The 13013-nt window shown below is 50.0% G+C and overlaps 10 non-coding genes across 10 annotated transcripts; all 10 read left to right on the top strand.

The window, feature by feature from the left end:
- Positions 1–4643: 4643 nt before the first annotated feature.
- On the top strand, positions 4644–4715 carry trnae-cuc (transfer RNA glutamic acid (anticodon CUC)). Its single transcript has one exon. It is a non-coding gene; the product is annotated as a tRNA-Glu (tRNA).
- Positions 4716–5370: 655 nt separating this feature from the next.
- On the top strand, positions 5371–5442 carry trnae-cuc (transfer RNA glutamic acid (anticodon CUC)). The gene has a single exon. It is a non-coding gene; the product is annotated as a tRNA-Glu (tRNA).
- Positions 5443–6097: 655 nt separating this feature from the next.
- Positions 6098–6169, top strand: trnae-cuc (transfer RNA glutamic acid (anticodon CUC)). Its single transcript has one exon. It is a non-coding gene; the product is annotated as a tRNA-Glu (tRNA).
- Positions 6170–6824: 655 nt separating this feature from the next.
- On the top strand, positions 6825–6896 carry trnae-cuc (transfer RNA glutamic acid (anticodon CUC)). Its single transcript has one exon. It is a non-coding gene; the product is annotated as a tRNA-Glu (tRNA).
- Positions 6897–7551: 655 nt separating this feature from the next.
- On the top strand, positions 7552–7623 carry trnae-cuc (transfer RNA glutamic acid (anticodon CUC)). The gene has a single exon. It is a non-coding gene; the product is annotated as a tRNA-Glu (tRNA).
- A 655-nt stretch (positions 7624–8278) lies between these two features.
- On the top strand, positions 8279–8350 carry trnae-cuc (transfer RNA glutamic acid (anticodon CUC)). Its single transcript has one exon. It is a non-coding gene; the product is annotated as a tRNA-Glu (tRNA).
- A 655-nt stretch (positions 8351–9005) lies between these two features.
- Positions 9006–9077, top strand: trnae-cuc (transfer RNA glutamic acid (anticodon CUC)). The gene has a single exon. It is a non-coding gene; the product is annotated as a tRNA-Glu (tRNA).
- An 808-nt stretch (positions 9078–9885) lies between these two features.
- Positions 9886–9957, top strand: trnae-cuc (transfer RNA glutamic acid (anticodon CUC)). Its single transcript has one exon. It is a non-coding gene; the product is annotated as a tRNA-Glu (tRNA).
- Positions 9958–10612: 655 nt separating this feature from the next.
- On the top strand, positions 10613–10684 carry trnae-cuc (transfer RNA glutamic acid (anticodon CUC)). Its single transcript has one exon. It is a non-coding gene; the product is annotated as a tRNA-Glu (tRNA).
- An 808-nt stretch (positions 10685–11492) lies between these two features.
- On the top strand, positions 11493–11564 carry trnae-cuc (transfer RNA glutamic acid (anticodon CUC)). Its single transcript has one exon. It is a non-coding gene; the product is annotated as a tRNA-Glu (tRNA).
- Positions 11565–13013: the final 1449 nt, after the last annotated feature.

The following is a 13013-nucleotide window of genomic DNA, read 5'->3' as shown; positions in this document are numbered from 1 at the left end:
AGTGGGAGGGAGAGTTAAAGTGTTGAGCCACGGGGTGGTTGAGTTGGTTGGTCCGGGCGTCCCAGAGGTGTTCCCTGAATCCTTCCACAAGTAGGCGGAATATAGAGGAGGCCACATCGGGTGCAGTGGACGCAATAGATGATGTGTGTGGAGGTACAGGTGAACTTGTGGAGGATATGGAAGGATCCCTTGGGGCCTTGGAGAGAAGTAAGGGAGGAGGTGTGGGCGCAAGCTTTGCATTTCCTGCGGATGCAGGGGAAGGTGCCGGAAGTGGAGGTTGGGCTGGTGGGGGATGTGGACCTGACGAGGGAGTCGCGAAGGCAGTGGTCTTTGTGGAACGCTGATAGGGGAGGGGAGGGAAATATATCCCTGGTGGTGGGGTCCGTTTGGAGGTGGCGGAAATGACAGCGGATGCTACACTGTATACGGAGGTTGGTGGGGTGGTAGGTGAGAGACAGTGGGGTTCTGTCTTGGTGGCGGTTGAAGGGGCGGGGCTCAAGGGCGGAGGAGCGGGAAGTGGAGGAGATGCGGTGGAGGGCATCGTCGATCACGTCTGGGGGGAATCTGCGGTCCTTGAAGAAGGAAGCCACCTGGGCTGTACGGTATTGGAACTTGTCCTCCTGGGAGCAGATGCAGCGGAGACGAAGGAATTGGGAATATGGGATGGCGTTTTTACAGGGGGCAGGGTGGGAGGAGGTGTAGACCAGGTAGCTGTGGGAGTCAGTCGGTTTATAGTAGATATCTGTGCTGAGTCGGTCGCCCGAGATAGAAATGGAAAGGTCGAGGAAGGGGAGGGAGGAGTCTGAGACAGTCCAGGTGAATTTGAGGTCGGGATGGAAGGTGTTGGTAAAGTTGATGAACTGTTCAACCTCCTCGTGGGAGCACGAGGCAGCGCCGATACAGTCATCGATATAACGGAGGAAAAGGTGGGGTGTGGTGCCAGTGTAGTTGTGGAAGATGGGTGACTGTCTGTGAGGAGTTTGCACATTCTCCCAGTGTCTGCGTGGGCTTTCTCTGGGTGGTCCTGTCCAAAGATATGCAGGTCTGAGGTTTGATGAAGGCCTTCCTGCACTTAGAGCAACTGAACAACCTCTCCCCCATGTGGACCCACCAGTGGGCCAGCAGGTCAGAAGAAAGAGCAAAGCCCTTCCTGCACTCGGGGCAGAAGAACGGCCTCTCCTGGGTGTGGACCCACTGGTGTCTCAGCAGGTGGGAAGAACTGCTGAAAGCCATCTCACACTCAGGGCATGAGAACAGCCGTCCCGGGTGTGGACCAACTGGTGTGTCCGCATGGCAGAGGAATCACTAAAGGCCTTCCCGCAATCAGGGCAGTAGAAGGGCCTCTCCTCTCTGTGGACACATTGGTGCTTCAGAACCCTTTCTAATTTCACAATATCCTTTTGATAGGAGGGAATCCAGAATTGCACACAATATTCCAAAAGTATTCCACAATATTCCAGTGTCCTGTCCAGCCACAACGTAACTTCCCAACTCCAATACTCAAGTCAGAAGATTGCGGAAGTTTTTAAAACTCACAAAATCAAACATGAAAAAATGGAAGGACAAACCGAATTTTTGAAGTCAACTTGGAAGCATCATTGAGAAATCGGCGGACTGGATTTATTAGGTACCTGTTCTCCTTAAATACACTATATACATCTTTCTCATCGGCTCTTCGTTGTTCACAAAACCAAGCTGAGTATCCTTGATCACATTATTCCTATCCAGATGTTAATAAATCCTATCCCTTACAATTCTCTCTGAGACTTTGCCCACAACAGAAGTGAGACTCACCGGCCTATTGTTACTAGGGTTATCCCTACTCCCGTTCTTGAACAAGGGAACCACATTTGCTATCCTCCAGTCTTCTGGCACTATTCCTGTAGACAACGAAGTCATAAAAATCAAGGCCAATGGCTCTGCAATCTCCTCCCTTGCTTCCCAGAGAATCCTAGGATATATGCCATCAGGCCCAGGGGACTTAACTATTTTCACCCTTCCCAGAATTTCCAATACCTCTTCCCTACATACCTCAAAGCCATCCATTAAAATTAATTGTGACTCAATATTCACATCGGCAACAATGTCCTGTTCCTGAGTGAATACTGATGGAAAGTATTCATTCAGTGTCTCCCCAATCTCTTCGGCCTCCATGTGCAACTTCCCACTACTATCCTTGACTGGACCTATTCCTACCCGAGTCATTCTTTTATTCCTGACATACCTATAGAAAGCCTTTGGGTTTTCCCTAAACCTACCAACCAGGGACTTTTCATGTCCCCTCCTTGCTGCTCTTAGCTCTCTCTTTAGATCCTCCCTGGCTACCTTATAACTCTCAATCGCCCCAATTGAACCTTTCACGCCTCATCTTGACATAGGCCGCCCTCTTCGCTTTAACAAGGGATTCCAATTCATTATTAAACCACGGGTCCCTCACACGACCCTTTCCACCCCGCCTGACAGGTACATACTTATCAAGGACACTCAATAGTTGCTCCTTGAACAAGCTCCACATATCGATTGTGCCCTTCCCTTGAAGCCTACTTTTTCAAGCCACGCATCTTAAGTCATGCCTCACCGCATCATAATTTCCCTGCCCCCCGCTATAACTCTTGCCCTACAGTGCACACGTAACCTTCTTCATCACCAGAGTAAAAGTCACCGAATTGTGGTCACTGTCCCCAAATTGCTCACCTACCTTCAATTCTAATACCTGGCCTGATTCGTTACCCAGAACCAAATCCAGTGCGGCCTCACCTCTTGTTGGCCTGTCAACATATTGTGTCAGGAAACCCTCCTGCACACATTAGACAAACACCGACCCATCTAAAGTACTCGAGCTATAGCTTTCCTAGTCAATATCTGGAAAGTTAAAGTCCACCATAACAACCACCCTATTACTTTCACTCTTCTCCTGAATCACCCTTGCAATCCTTTCTTCTACGTCTCTAGGGCTATTAGGCCTGCAGAAAACTCCTAACAGGGTGACCTCACTTTTCCGATTTCTAACCTCAGCCCAAACTACCTCAGATGGCGAGTTTTCATCCATCGTCTTTCCACCGCTGTAATACTATCCTTGACAAGCAGTGCCACACCTTCCCCTCTTTTACCCCCACCTCTGACCCTACTAAAACATTTAAACACTGGAACCTGCAACAGCCAATTCTGTCCCTGTTCTACCCATGTCTCCGTAATAGCCACAACATCGAAATCCCGGGTCCCAACCCACGCTGCAAGTTCACCTATCTTATTTCGTATACTTCTCGCATTGAAGTATATACACTTCAAGTCACGTTCCTGTTTAGAGGCATCCTCCTTCGAGATTGATGCCATGTTCCTAACCTCCCTACACTCAAGGTCCTGCACCCTAAAGCTACAGTCTAGGTTCCCATGCCCCTGCAGAGTTAGTTTAACCCCCCACCCCAAAGAGCACTAGCAAACGTCCCACCAAGGATACTGGTGCCCCTCAGGTTAAGGTGTAGACCATCCTGTTTATAGAGGTCCCACCTTCCCCAGAAAGAACCCCAGTTATCCAGATACCGGAATCCCTCCCTCCTGCACCATCCCTGTAGCTACGCATTTATCTGTTCTCTCTCACTATTACTCAACTCGCGATCAAGTGGCATGGGTAACAAACCAGAGACAACAACTCTGTTTGTTCTAACTCTGCGCTTCCAACCTAACTCCCTGAAAGTATGCATAACATCCTCATCCCTCTTCCTATCTATGTCGTTGGTGCCAATGTGGACCATGACTTCGGGCTGCTCTCCGACCCCCTTAAGGAGCCGGAAAACACGATCAGAGACATCACGCACCTGGAGGCAACATACCAATCGTGAGTCTCTCTCGTCCCCACAAAACCACATGTCTGTGCCCCAAACTATCGAGTCCTCAATAACTATTGCTCTGCTCTTTTCCAACCTTCCCTTCTGAGCATTGGGAACAGGCTCCGTGCCAGAGGCCTGAACCCCACTGCTTACCCCTGGTAAGTCGTCCCCCACTACAAGTATCCAAAATGATACACTTGTTCTTCAGGGGAACGACCGCAAGGGGTCGCTGCACTGGCTGCTATCTCCAAGTACCCCTCACTATCACCCATCTGTCTGCAATCTTTGGAGTTGCTACTTCCCTAAAGCTCCGATCCATGACCCCCTCTGCCTCCTGAATGATTCTAATTTCATCCAACTCCAGCTCCCGTTCCCGAAGACGGTCTTGGAGGAGCTGGAGATGGGTGCACTTCCTGCAAGTGTAATCTGCAGGGACGACCATGGCATCCCTCAGCTCAAACATGTTGCAAGAGGAACATTGCACTGTCTTCGCTGCCATCCCTCTAAAAGTAACCTTTAAAAAAAACTAGGTCTGAAGAATAGAACAAGCAAAATGCAGCTTACCATAACGGATCTTATTATAAGGTTAGAGGAGGAGGGTGGGTGGGAGGGACTACCCCTGTAGTGCCTCGGGTTACTCTCCTGCGCGCATTTATAGGAAGAAAGACCTACCCAGGTTAGCTTGATGGACACAATGGACACAAAAAAGTTACCTTGATGGATGCACCGGTGAAAGTCTTCTTACTGCTGCAGCCCAGGTTCGATTCCCGGGCAGCGAGGCCATTTTCAGCAGAGCTACAAGGATGGCTTTATGTCTCCCTGGTGGTCTAGTGGTTAGGATTTGGCGCTCTCACCGCCGCGGCCCGGGTTCGATTCCCGGTCAGGGAAGCTGTTTTTAGCTGGCCTACGGGCTGTCCATTCTTCTGAAATGCGCTTTACAGTTGTTTATTGATCTTCACCGTACCTGGGTGCTGCAGTGTGATGTAGCTCGTTCAAATCGCATCCTGATGCAGATTTGTTTGTATGTGTTGGGATGATTGCTCCTGCAGCTACAAACGAGTGAACAGTCTTCACTCTCTCGACGGAGCAGGTCGGGGCTGCTTGGCAGTGTCTGTTTGTAGACGCGGTTACGTGTGTTTTACAGTTTAAATTTAATTTTTCTTGTATCCATCAATGTAAGTTTCTGTGTCCATTGCTCCCGATGCGATCTCTATAACATTGGGGAGACAGGAGAGTCAAGTCACATCTCCGGGACTCTCCTGCGCGCAATTATAGGAAGAAAGACCTACCCAGGTTAGCTTGCGCTACACCAGCTTCCGGGTCCACTCCGCGCCTTTCTGCAATAAAGGCGCGCAGGAGAGTCCCGCAGATGTGACTTGACTCTAAGTCTCCCCAATGTTCACGCGATCGCATCGGGAGCAATGGACACAAAAAAGTTACCTTGATGGATACACCGGTGAAAGTCTTCTTACTGCTGCAGCCCAGGTTCGATTCCCGGGCAGCGAGGCCATTTTCAGCAGAGCTACAAGGATGGCTTTATGTCTCCCTGGTGGTCTAGTGGTTAGGATTTGGCGCTCTCACCGCCGCGGCCCGGGTTCGATTCCCGGTCAGGGAAGCTGTTTTTAGCTGGCCTACGGGCTGTCCATTCTTCTGAAATGCGCTTTACAGTTGTTTATTGATCTTCACCGTACCTGGGTGCTGCAGTGTGATGTAGCTCGTTCAAATCGCATCCTGATGCAGATTTGTTTGTATGTGTTGGGATGATTGCTCCTGCAGCTACAAACGAGTGAACAGTCTTCACTCTCTCGACGGAGCAGGTCGGGGCTGCTTGGCAGTGTCTGTTTGTAGACGCGGTTACGTGTGTTTTACAGTTTAAATTTAATTTTTCTTGTATCCATCAATGTAAGTTTCTGTGTCCATTGCTCCCGATGCGATCTCTATAACATTGGGGAGACAGGAGAGTCAAGTCACATCTCCGGGACTCTCCTGCGCGCAATTATAGGAAGAAAGACCTACCCAGGTTAGCTTGCGCTACACCAGCTTCCGGGTCCACTCCGCGCCTTTCTGCAATAAAGGCGCGCAGGAGAGTCCCGCAGATGTGACTTGACTCTAAGTCTCCCCAATGTTCACGCGATCGCATCGGGAGCAATGGACACAAAAAAGTTACCTTGATGGATGCACCGGTGAAAGTCTTCTTACTGCTGCAGCCCAGGTTCGATTCCCGGGCAGCGAGGCCATTTTCAGCAGAGCTACAAGGATGGCTTTATGTCTCCCTGGTGGTCTAGTGGTTAGCATTTGGCGCTCTCACCGCCGCGGCCCGGGTTCGATTCCCGGTCAGGGAAGCTGTTTTTAGCTGGCCTACGGGCTGTCCATTCTTCTGAAATGCGCTTTACAGTTGTTTATTGATCTTCACCGTACCTGGGTGCTGCAGTGTGATGTAGCTCGTTCAAATCGCATCCTGATGCAGATTTGTTTGTATGTGTTGGGATGATTGCTCCTGCAGCTACAAACGAGTGAACAGTCTTCACTCTCTCGACGGAGCAGGTCGGGGCTGCTTGGCAGTGTCTGTTTGTAGACGCGGTTACGTGTGTTTTACAGTTTAAATTTAATTTTTCTTGTATCCATCAATGTAAGTTTCTGTGTCCATTGCTCCCGATGCGATCTCTATAACATTGGGGAGACAGGAGAGTCAAGTCACATCTCCGGGACTCTCCTGCGCGCAATTATAGGAAGAAAGACCTACCCAGGTTAGCTTGCGCTACACCAGCTTCCGGGTCCACTCCGCGCCTTTCTGCAATAAAGGCGCGCAGGAGAGTCCCGCAGATGTGACTTGACTCTAAGTCTCCCCAATGTTCACGCGATCGCATCGGGAGCAATGGACACAAAAAAGTTACCTTGATGGATGCACCGGTGAAAGTCTTCTTACTGCTGCAGCCCAGGTTCGATTCCCGGGCAGCGAGGCCATTTTCAGCAGAGCTACAAGGATGGCTTTATGTCTCCCTGGTGGTCTAGTGGTTAGGATTTGGCGCTCTCACCGCCGCGGCCCGGGTTCGATTCCCGGTCAGGGAAGCTGTTTTTAGCTGGCCTACGGGCTGTCCATTCTTCTGAAATGCGCTTTACAGTTGTTTATTGATCTTCACCGTACCTGGGTGCTGCAGTGTGATGTAGCTCGTTCAAATCGCATCCTGATGCAGATTTGTTTGTATGTGTTGGGATGATTGCTCCTGCAGCTACAAACGAGTGAACAGTCTTCACTCTCTCGACGGAGCAGGTCGGGGCTGCTTGGCAGTGTCTGTTTGTAGACGCGGTTACGTGTGTTTTACAGTTTAAATTTAATTTTTCTTGTATCCATCAATGTAAGTTTCTGTGTCCATTGCTCCCGATGCGATCTCTATAACATTGGGGAGACAGGAGAGTCAAGTCACATCTCCGGGACTCTCCTGCGCGCAATTATAGGAAGAAAGACCTACCCAGGTTAGCTTGCGCTACACCAGCTTCCGGGTCCACTCCGCGCCTTTCTGCAATAAAGGCGCGCAGGAGAGTCCCGCAGATGTGACTTGACTCTAAGTCTCCCCAATGTTCACGCGATCGCATCGGGAGCAATGGACACAAAAAAGTTACCTTGATGGATGCACCGGTGAAAGTCTTCTTACTGCTGCAGCCCAGGTTCGATTCCCGGGCAGCGAGGCCATTTTCAGCAGAGCTACAAGGATGGCTTTATGTCTCCCTGGTGGTCTAGTGGTTAGGATTTGGCGCTCTCACCGCCGCGGCCCGGGTTCGATTCCCGGTCAGGGAAGCTGTTTTTAGCTGGCCTACGGGCTGTCCATTCTTCTGAAATGCGCTTTACAGTTGTTTATTGATCTTCACCGTACCTGGGTGCTGCAGTGTGATGTAGCTCGTTCAAATCGCATCCTGATGCAGATTTGTTTGTATGTGTTGGGATGATTGCTCCTGCAGCTACAAACGAGTGAACAGTCTTCACTCTCTCGACGGAGCAGGTCGGGGCTGCTTGGCAGTGTCTGTTTGTAGACGCGGTTACGTGTGTTTTACAGTTTAAATTTAATTTTTCTTGTATCCATCAATGTAAGTTTCTGTGTCCATTGCTCCCGATGCGATCTCTATAACATTGGGGAGACAGGAGAGTCAAGTCACATCTCCGGGACTCTCCTGCGCGCAATTATAGGAAGAAAGACCTACCCAGGTTAGCTTGCGCTACACCAGCTTCCGGGTCCACTCCGCGCCTTTCTGCAATAAAGGCGCGCAGGAGAGTCCCGCAGATGTGACTTGACTCTAAGTCTCCCCAATGTTCACGCGATCGCATCGGGAGCAATGGACACAAAAAAGTTACCTTGATGGATGCACCGGTGAAAGTCTTCTTACTGCTGCAGCCCAGGTTCGATTCCCGGGCAGCGAGGCCATTTTCAGCAGAGCTACAAGGATGGCTTTATGTCTCCCTGGTGGTCTAGTGGTTAGGATTTGGCGCTCTCACCGCCGCGGCCCGGGTTCGATTCCCGGTCAGGGAAGCTGTTTTTAGCTGGCCTACGGGCTGTCCATTCTTCTGAAATGCGCTTTACAGTTGTTTATTGATCTTCACCGTACCTGGGTGCTGCAGTGTGATGTAGCTCGTTCAAATCGCATCCTGATGCAGATTTGTTTGTATGTGTTGGGATGATTGCTCCTGCAGCTACAAACGAGTGAACAGTCTTCACTCTCTCGACGGAGCAGGTCGGGGCTGCTTGGCAGTGTCTGTTTGTAGACGCGGTTACGTGTGTTTTACAGTTTAAATTTAATTTTTCTTGTATCCATCAATGTAAGTTTCTGTGTCCATTGCTCCCGATGCGATCTCTATAACATTGGGGAGACAGGAGAGTCAAGTCACATCTCCGGGACTCTCCTGCGCGCATTTATAGGAAGAAAGACCTACCCAGGTTAGCTTGCGCTACACCAGCTTCCGGGTCCACTCCGCGCTTTTTTGCAATAAAGGCGCGCAGGAGAGTCCCGCAGATGTGACTTGACTCTAAGTCTCCCCAATGTTCACGCGATCGCATCGGGAGCAATGGACACAAAAAAGTTACCTTGATGGATGCACCGGTGAAAGTCTTCTTACTGCTGCAGCCCAGGTTCGATTCCCGGGCAGCGAGGCCATTTTCAGCAGAGCTACAAGGATGGCTTTATGTCTCCCTGGTGGTCTAGTGGTTAGGATTTGGCGCTCTCACCGCCGCGGCCCGGGTTCGATTCCCGGTCAGGGAAGCTGTTTTTAGCTGGCCTACGGGCTGTCCATTCTTCTGAAATGCGCTTTACAGTTGTTTATTGATCTTCACCGTACCTGGGTGCTGCAGTGTGATGTAGCTCGTTCAAATCGCATCCTGATGCAGATTTGTTTGTATGTGTTGGGATGATTGCTCCTGCAGCTACAAACGAGTGAACAGTCTTCACTCTCTCGACGGAGCAGGTCGGGGCTGCTTGGCAGTGTCTGTTTGTAGACGCGGTTACGTGTGTTTTACAGTTTAAATTTAATTTTTCTTGTATCCATCAATGTAAGTTTCTGTGTCCATTGCTCCCGATGCGATCTCTATAACATTGGGGAGACAGGAGAGTCAAGTCACATCTCCGGGACTCTCCTGCGCGCAATTATAGGAAGAAAGACCTACCCAGGTTAGCTTGCGCTACACCAGCTTCCGGGTCCACTCCGCGCCTTTCTGCAATAAAGGCGCGCAGGAGAGTCCCGCAGATGTGACTTGACTCTAAGTCTCCCCAATGTTCACGCGATCGCATCGGGAGCATTTGTAGGAAGAAAGACCTACCCAGGTTAGCTTGCGCTACACCAGCTTCCGGGTCCACTCCGCGCTTTTTTGCAATAAAGGCGCGCAGGAGAGTCCCGCAGATGTGACTTGACTCTAAGTCTCCCCAATGTTCACGCGATCGCATCGGGAGCAATGGACACAAAAAAGTTACCTTGATGGATGCACCGGTGAAAGTCTTCTTACTGCTGCAGCCCAGGTTCGATTCCCGGGCAGCGAGGCCATTTTCAGCAGAGCTACAAGGATGGCTTTATGTCTCCCTGGTGGTCTAGTGGTTAGGATTTGGCGCTCTCACCGCCGCGGCCCGGGTTCGATTCCCGGTCAGGGAATCTGTTTTTAGCTGGCCTACGGGCTGTCCATTCTTCTGAAATGCGCTTCACAGTTGTTTATTGATCTTCACCGTACCTGGGTGCTGCAGTGTGATGTAGCTCGTTCAAATCGCATCCTGATGCAGATTTGTTTGTATGTGTTGGGATGATTGCTCCTGCAGCTACAAACGAGTGAACAGTCTTCACTCTCTCGACGGAGCAGGTCGGGGCTGCTTGGCAGTGTCTGTTTGTAGACGCGGTTACGTGTGTTTTACAGTTTAAATTTAATTTTTCTTGTATCCATCAATGTAAGTTTCTGTGTCCATTGCTCCCGATGCGATCTCTATAACATTGGGGAGACAGGAGAGTCAAGTCACATCTCCGGGACTCTCCTGCGCGCATTTATAGGAAGAAAGACCTACCCAGGTTAGCTTGCGCTACACCAGCTTCCGGGTCCACTCCGCGCTTTTTTGCAATAAAGGCGCGCAGGAGAGTCCCGCAGATGTGACTTGACTCTAAGTCTCCCCAATGTTCACGCGATCGCATCGGGAGCAATGGACACAAAAAAGTTACCTTGATGGATGCACCGGTGAAAGTCTTCTTACTGCTGCAGCCCAGGTTCGATTCCCGGGCAGCGAGGCCATTTTCAGCAGAGCTACAAGGATGGCTTTATGTCTCCCTGGTGGTCTAGTGGTTAGGATTTGGCGCTCTCACCGCCGCGGCCCGGGTTCGATTCCCGGTCAGGGAAGCTGTTTTTAGCTGGCCTACGGGCTGTCCATTCTTCTGAAATGCGCTTTACAGTTGTTTATTGATCTTCACCGTACCTGGGTGCTGCAGTGTGATGTAGCTCGTTCAAATCGCATCCTGATGCAGATTTGTTTGTATGTGTTGGGATGATTGCTCCTGCAGCTACAAACGAGTGAACAGTCTTCACTCTCTCGACGGAGCAGGTCGGGGCTGCTTGGCAGTGTCTGTTTGTAGACGCGGTTACGTGTGTTTTACAGTTTAAATTTAATTTTTCTTGTATCCATCAATGTAAGTTTCTGTGTCCATTGCTCCCGATGCGATCTCTATAACATTGGGGAGACAGGAGAGTCAAGTCACATCTCCGGGACTCCCCTGCGCGCATTTGTAGGAAGAAAGACCTACCCAGGTTAGCTTGCGCTACACCAGCTTCCGGGTCCACTCCGCGCTTTTTTCCAATAAAGGCGCGCAGGAGAGTCCCGCAGATGTGACTTGACTCTAAGTCTCCCCAATGTTCACGCGATCGCATCGGGAGCATTTGTAGGAAGAAAGACCTACCCAGGTTAGCTTGCGCTACACCAGCTTCCGGGTCCACTCCGCGCTTTTTTGCAATAAAGGCGCGCAGGAGAGTCCCGCAGATGTGACTTGACTCTAAGTCTCCCCAATGTTATAGAGATCGCATCGGGAGCAATGGACACAAAAAAGTTACATTGATGGATGCACCGGTGAAAGTCTTCTTACTGCTGCAGCCCAGGTTCGATTCCCGGGCAGCGAGGCCATTTTCAGCAGAGCGACAAGGATGGCTTTATGTCTCCCTGGTGGTCTAGTGGTTAGGATTTGGCGCTCTCACCGCCGCGGCCCGGGTTCGATTCCCGGTCAGGGAAGCTGTTTTTAGCTGGCCTACGGGCTGTCCATTCTTCTGAAATGCGCTTTACAGTTGTTTATTGATCTTCACCGTACCTGGGTGCTGCAGTGTGATGTAGCTCGTTCAAATCGCATCCTGATGCAGATTTGTTTGTATGTGTTGGGATGATTGCTCCTGCAGCTACAAACGAGTGAACAGTCTTCACTCTCTCGACGGAGCAGGTCGGGGCTGCTTGGCAGTGTCTGTTTGCAGACGCGGTTACGTGTGTTTTACAGTTTAAATTTAATTTTTCTTGTATCCATCAATGTAAGTTTCTGTGTCCATTGCTCCCGATGCGATCTCTATAACATTGGGGAGACAGGAGAGTCAAATCACACCTCCAGGACTCTCCTGCGCGCCTTTATTGGAAAAAAGCGCGGAGTGGACCCGGAAGCTGGTGTAGCGCAAGCTAACCTGGGTAGGTTTTTCTTCTCCTGCGCGCCTATATTGGGAAAAAAACTACCCAGGTAAGTTTGCGCTACACCAGCTTCCGGGTTCGCTCCGCGCTTTTTTCGAAAAAGATATTTAAAGTTAAACCGTGAAACAAACGTAACCGCGTCTACAAACAGACAGTGCCAAACAGCCCTTACCTGCTCCGCGGAGAGAGTGAGGATTGTTCACTCGTTTGTGGGTGTTGGGATGATTGCTTCTGTGGTTAAGTATTTGGTTTGCGTGTGTTGTTTTTCTGTCGACGCTAGTTTGAAGTTCCCCATTGACTGTTCGCCCTACTGTGACATCTAGGAATGGCACTTTGTTGCTGTTCTCCTCCTCTTCAAACCAGGAGCTCCCCTCAGGCCACAGTCTCACCACTGGGAACACCAATATACAGACTAGTCAAAGACCTCCACTGAAGACTAAAACACCAAGTCGAAGACTCACGCCACTTCAGTTACTCCATCCAAGAATTCTTGAACACCAAAGACAACAAGATAGAAGAGGATGGAATAATACTGTCCTTTGGCATACAGCCCTGTTCACATCCATTAACATCAACGTGACCAAAGAAAACTGAAGACAATACTTTAAGAACGAAAGACACAAACACCAAACAGCACCAACGTCATCAGCAAAGATAACACTGTCAAGCTCGTGGAGCTGTGCCTTACCTCCCACTTCCTATTCAGTAACAAGACTAACAAACAAATCAACGGAACACCCATGAAACCACCAATATCAGGATTCCTAACAGAAGCAATAATGCAGAGTTTCGAACAAACAGCCCTTCCAAAGATCCAACCCAAACTTTGGGTCGGCTACAGTGATGACACTTTTGTCATCACAACGTGAAACAACTTAGAGGAAACCTACAACACCATCAACAATCTCCTTACTGGCATAAAATTCACAAAAGAGGAGAACAACAAAAAGTGGTGTTGTTCTAGATGTCACAGTAGAGCGAACAGTCAATGGTAAATTGAAAACCGCGTCT

Source organism: Hemiscyllium ocellatum (genome assembly GCF_020745735.1).
Source record: "Hemiscyllium ocellatum isolate sHemOce1 chromosome 27 unlocalized genomic scaffold, sHemOce1.pat.X.cur. SUPER_27_unloc_16, whole genome shotgun sequence".
Taxonomy (NCBI): domain Eukaryota; kingdom Metazoa; phylum Chordata; class Chondrichthyes; order Orectolobiformes; family Hemiscylliidae; genus Hemiscyllium; species Hemiscyllium ocellatum.
The sequence above is the reverse complement of the archived record's forward strand: the minus strand, read 5'-3'. Positions and strand labels throughout refer to the sequence as shown.